Source organism: Sinocyclocheilus anshuiensis, unplaced genomic scaffold (genome assembly GCF_001515605.1).
Source record: "Sinocyclocheilus anshuiensis isolate Anshui unplaced genomic scaffold, SAMN03320099.WGS_v1.1 scaffold2862, whole genome shotgun sequence".
In the NCBI taxonomy this organism is placed as follows: Eukaryota; Metazoa; Chordata; class Actinopteri; order Cypriniformes; family Cyprinidae; genus Sinocyclocheilus; species Sinocyclocheilus anshuiensis.
Window position 1 is genome coordinate 128724 of NW_015542617.1, and position 6105 is coordinate 134828.

A 6105-nucleotide genomic window follows, 5' to 3' on the forward strand; every position below is an offset into this window, starting at 1 on the left:
AAAAAATATATACATTTCTTTTTTCCTCACATTCTTTCTTGTAGCAATTCCCTCTCAGTCACACACCTGACAGCTCATTATGCAGCTCATTATGCAGGCCTTTGTCTTCTCAGGTGTGAATCACAGCATTATTCATGATCATTCACGCCTACTCGCATATACCTTTTCTACACAAAAAGTGTCTTAGAAAATTTTAATCAATATATTGTTTTCTGTGAATGAGTGAGTAAGATGATTTTCACATAATTTTGAAGCAAAAACTCTAGACTTCAAGATCAGAACTGAAAAGTGTTTTATGGCCTTATTTCAGTGACTTTAAAATTGTAGTTTTTCACTAAGCACGCATAAACGTTGTTTTCTCAAAAACACAATCACGTACATACATGCTGCTCACATATTATTGTAGCCCAGTTTGTGCTGATTACAGTGTTATTAAACTTTAGACATTCAAATGTTTGTAAGCAACTGAAAAAAGCACAAATGTCAGGTCATGTCAAAACTTTTCCAGGCCCCAAAACACCCTCGGACCCCAGAGGGTTAAAGACCAGTCAGTGTCTGTAGCTTTGAGTTCATTTGTATGCTAGTGTGCTCATAAGTTGACAAGATTAACTTGCAGCAGATTTACACATTAAAAATTCTGTCTTTGTTCTCTGGGAAAACTGAACAAATATTTTTCATGAGTCATCTCGCAATATGTTCTGCCCAAACCTCCTGTTTCAATAGGAAACACCATCAACGCAGGAAAGAAAATTGACCTTGTCAAGTTGTTTCTTTAGGAGTGAAGGACTGACTATCCTTGCTAAAGGCTGATGGGTCTGAATTGGATGTGGTTGGACAGTAGAGGTGAGGTTACAGCAGGAAAGTCTGGATGTGGACAGGAGGTCTGATTTTTAAAATCTCATTAATGAAATGCTTTAGGTTTGTGCTGTGCAGCGTTGTGTTGTTAAAGGATGGAAATATTATTTTGCCATTGATTTAGGTGTATGGGATTCATAAAGTCATCATTAAAGTGAGTTTTGAATGCAAAAATCAATTGTTTGCCAGAGTTAAAAACAGCCACATTTGGACGTCAGAGATCTGACCATCATTTGATCATTTGAAAAGTACAAATTCAGGAGGCGTTATACTGACTGTATAGTTCAATTTGATTCGATTCGGTGTCCTTTTAAGTCATTTATGAGAGAACTCAAAGGGCACAATCATGAGAGAGACCTTGTGTGTGTGTGTGTGTGTGTGTGTGTGTGTGTAGGGTATGGATCCTCTGGGGCCGCTGTGACTGCCATGTAAATGAGCCTCATTACTGAGAAACTGCTCACCGTCTAAATGAGAGGAGCTCTAAGGACAGCAGAGGAAAGGTGGCTTGTGGTTTACTGTAATCACTGGGATTCGGAGTCTTAAGAGTTTCGGTCTTTCTCTTTCTGGTTCAGTTTTGCTTTCTGTTGCTCCTTTTTAGTGCTGACGTCAGTGCAGAGGATCTGTGAACCTCTCTCAGGTCAGACCTGCATTTCCAGTCACTTCAGAGATGAATAATGACCCAGCTGACTACATTACTACATAACCTACCCTCTGAGTACTGGTAGTAGGGTGCCAGCGTGGGGCAAAATTCAGAATTGAGGAATTATCCCGGTTTCAGTTCATTATTTGGAATTTGAGTTGAACTGGCCTTAACTCACAGGGGGATAGATTGAAATTTTAATTGAAATGACAGGAAGAGAAATTTACTGAATTGACCATTCGCAAAGACCCGCCTATATCCGGCAAACAATGCCACTCTCACGCTACACATCATGTTCTCACGCAGTGAAAAATACAGGAAAAAAAGGAAACTGACAATACACCGACAGACAAGACAGAGCAGGTTACTACTTCTGGTATGAGGTCTCAGGACTCACCTTTAAAATTTGGTAATTAAAAAAAAAATTCAACAACAATTAACGTTTTTTGGCTGTTTAATGACAGATCACTGTATTGCCTCAGTTAAAGTGGCACGTGAACCAATCGTCTTTTCATATTTACTTAAAGCATAAAATGAACATGAATGAACATCAGAACATATTTTATTTCAACCGTGAAACACACCATTTTTCAAGTTTAAGTCCACCGAAGTTAATCTACTCTCTTGTCTGATTTGTGGTTGGAATACAGCTGCGGCTCCTGGGCATGCGCACATCAATATAGCATTTTTTTGCGTATATATATTAGGGCTGGACCAGAATATTCGATTTTTCCAATATTCGTTCGGTGGGTTTGCATTCAATTTTCAATTTTGAGATTCAAATTTTTTTTTTTTCGAACACCTGGCATCCCTCGCGTAACGGTTTTCATTCGCCCTTGAATATGAATGGCCCATGAATGAATGTCATGAACGTCATGATTCAGTTCATCTGGAAGAGAAGACAAAAATGCAGAAGACCTCAGCTGTGTGGGAGCACTTTAAATTGAGTGAGGACAAGACAAAGGCAGTGTGCCAAATATGCGATTTGAAACTGGCCACCACAACTGCACATCAAGTTTGAAAAATCGGTAAAAGTTCTGTAAGTAGTACGCCTATAGTATATTGTTGGTGTAAAAAAACGAGCTGCTTTTATCCGCCATGTTAATCAGTAATTTTACACATGATAAAAACGTGCACTTAATTTGCTTGTAAAATACTTACTAATATGGCAGTCATAAAAAAACTTATAGTAGCCCAGCCTAATAATAATTTGTCTATATTAAAAGTATTGCTCTTAAAGGGGTCATATGATGTTGCTAAAAAGAACATTATTTTGTGTATTTGGTGTAATGAAATGTGTTTATGCGAGTTTCGCTTTCACAACGAAACACACAGCGCCTTCACGACAGCTTGTAACACTCCAAAGATAAAGAAAAAATTTAAATTGCATCATATGACCCCTTTAACAGACCTGTGTATTTTGTATCACTAGTGCAGTGTCCGTTCTCGGAGCATATAAGCCCTGCCCGCGTGAGGCGTGCCACTTCCGGCTCGCACTGTTCTGTAATTTATTAAACGTTTATTAATTCTGAATGTGTCGCCTGTCCATATTGCACCAAAATGCGACACTGCACTCCCTTGGTTTACCCTTGGCAACATCAGCTGAATTCTTGATCTGGATAACCGATCGGATCTGTATTTCCCACGCAATATTTAAATTAGTCTGCGGTGCAAAGTCAACCTGAAGTGGTTGGTTTTCTTTTGAAAACTATTTTCAGTCGCGGGACATTTTACAAATCAAAATAAATGTATGAGTCTCACTAGCGCTCTGTTCTTCCGACAGATCGGGAGAGAGGGGGCGGTGTTTTGCGTGATGTCGACCTGCGAATGCAGACACGATGGCTGGATTGCGTTTACATTACACTGAGATCCGATCACAATGCGTCCTCGACTACCTCTGGACCAGGACACGCTGATCGGATAACATTCCGATCAGAAGCGCGTTTACACTCGTCTTTTCAATGTGTATGTGTACAACATCCGGATACAGGTTGCATGTTAATGCCAAGTGCAAACTCAGCCTAAGAAGAATGTGTTCAGCCCCCTCCCTCCGAAGCTTCGAATATTAGGTGTTGATTACTACCGAAGCTTCGACGCTAAAAAAATGGTATTCGGACCAGCCCTAATATATATATATGCAATGCGCACATCAATATAGCGTATTATATGCTGTACAATAATAATTACTTTGCATTACTGTTTTTGCATTATTGTTTAGGGTTGGGGTAGGTGTAGACATTAATAAAACACAATCTAATAGGTAGAAAATTTCATTTATTGTTCGTTTCTGGCTGTAGCAGTCAGACAAGATGGCGGATTTGGCGTTATGATTGGTCAGATCGCCTGTCAATCAAGCTCTTTGCGAATGGTCAATTGCAATTCAAAGAAGTTTAACGTAGGCAATGCATTCTAGGAAATGAAGAATTATTCCATTATATCCATCCATCCATCCATCCATCCATTGTTCTATTGTTTGATTTATATATGCTGTTCTGTTTATCATTCCATCCATCCATCCATCCATCCATCCACCTATTGTTTGATTTATTGTTGAATTGTTTTGATGTTCTGTTTATCATTGTATCTTTCTATTGTTCCATCCATCCATTATTCTGTTTATCCTTCTGTTGTTTGATTTATTGTTGTATTGTTTTATTGTTCTATCATTCCATCTATTGTTCCGTCCATCCATCCATCCATCCATCGTTCTATCTATCATTCTGTTGTTCTATCATTCTGTTATCCATCCATCCATCCATCCATCCACTGTTCTATCTATCATTCTATCTATTGTTCCATCCACCCACTCATCCACCCATTGTTCTGTTTATTGTTCTATCACTTGATTTGTTGTTGTATTGCTTTATAATGTGTATCATTGTATCTTTTTTCTTTTGTTTTATTGCAGTTATAACAATTTATTTGAATTTAAAATTACTATAATTGTACTTGCATTCAAATTCAAACAGCATTCTGTTTACTGCCTCAATTTAAATTCAGGAATTGCATTCTTATTTCAATTCCAGTGAGTAGTAAACAATTCACAAGCATGCAATTTGTAAATAAATTTCTTTTAATTCAGACGAAAGGTGAAAATAGAGTGGCTGGAGTTGAGTAGATTTACTGCATGACAAAAATAGGAATTGAGTGCCGGTTGACTGAAAGCAAATCACACTGCACCTCTGAGCAAAGTGTCGAGCACTTTAAATGTATTCAGATTGGCTGTTTATAATGAGAGGGGTTTGAGTTTATTTGTGATTTTAAGTTACTGACCTGCTCTCTGCTTTCTGATGTTACTGGCTCCTGGTTGAGGACCAGCAGGTTTAAGAAGCCGACGTGGAGCCCTTTTCTGACATCTTCTCCTTTGTCCTACGTCTGACTTCCCTTCCCCCTTCTCTCTCTCTGTCTCTCTCTCTCTCGTTCTCATTCACTTTCTTTGACACATCCTGACCCTGTGCTCCGTCAGCCGTGACATCAGCCCTACAACACACACACACACACACACACACACCTGCCTAAATCACCTGTCATATCGCTGACTGTTTTCTGCCGTCATTAGAAGGGTCATGCATCCAGATCCAGACATATGCGTGTGTTTGTTTTTGCATCTAGCTGTGCTATTGTATATTTGGTTCCTTCTACCTTTGGCAAGTGTGTGTGTTTTAGGGTTGGGTATCGTTTTTTTTTTTTGATACCGGTGCCAAATCGATACTTTTAAAACAGTTCCGGTGCTTAAACGGGGCCTGATCCGATACTTATTAAAATAAATAAATAAAAATTCCCCAAAAGATTGGCCATTAGCACTATAAACACATGATGTCTGTTTCATTCATACTGGACGCCAGATGGCACCCTCGCACTGAAAATCCACATATCCAGTCACAGACATAGAGGAACTCATGACCCTCCAGGAAATCCCTTATATGGACAAAGGCATCGCTATTATAGCTGTAACTGAGTAAACAGAACATATAAACGTTTTGAATGATAAAACAAAGACAATAAACACTCGACTGCGACAATATAGTTTATCTGTGTTATTCAAGCTCTGGTATTTTCATAATAATTAAGTATATATATAATCCATTGCTAATCTATGTATTCTTTTTAAAGTAGCCTATGTAACATATTTTCTGCCTCATTCTTAGGGTTGGGTATCGTTTTTTTTTTTGTTTTTTTTTTGATACCGGTGCCAAATCTATATTTTTTAAACGGTTCCGGTGCCTGAAACTATACTTATTAAAAAATAAATAAATAAAAATTCCCCCCCAAAAATTATGGATTGGCCATTAGCATTATAAACACATGATGTCTGTTTCATTCATACTGGACACCAGAGGGCGCCCTCGCACAGAAAATCCACATATCCAGTCACAGAAGTAGCAAACTCATGACCCTCCAGGAAATCCCTTATATAGACAAAGGCATCTGTAACTGAGTAAACAGAACATATAAACGTTTTGAATGATAAAACAAAGACAATAAACACTCGACTGCAACAATATAGTTTATCTGTGTTATTTAAGCCATCTCTGATATTTTCATAATAATTAAGTATATTTATAATAGGGTGACCATATTTTAGTTTTCCAAAAAAAGGACAGTAGGGG

At 38.2% G+C, this 6105-nt stretch overlaps 1 long non-coding RNA gene across 1 annotated transcript in view; it reads left to right on the forward strand.

Moving 5' to 3' along the window:
- LOC107694497 (uncharacterized) overlaps positions 1-1522 on the forward strand; it is a 9567-nt gene extending 8045 nt beyond the window's left edge. Inside the window, exon 3 of the long non-coding RNA XR_001634883.1 lies at positions 1512-1522. This is a non-coding gene — a long non-coding RNA (uncharacterized LOC107694497). The remainder of the gene's footprint in view (positions 1-1511) is intronic.
- The last annotated feature ends 4583 nt before the right edge of the window (positions 1523-6105 follow it).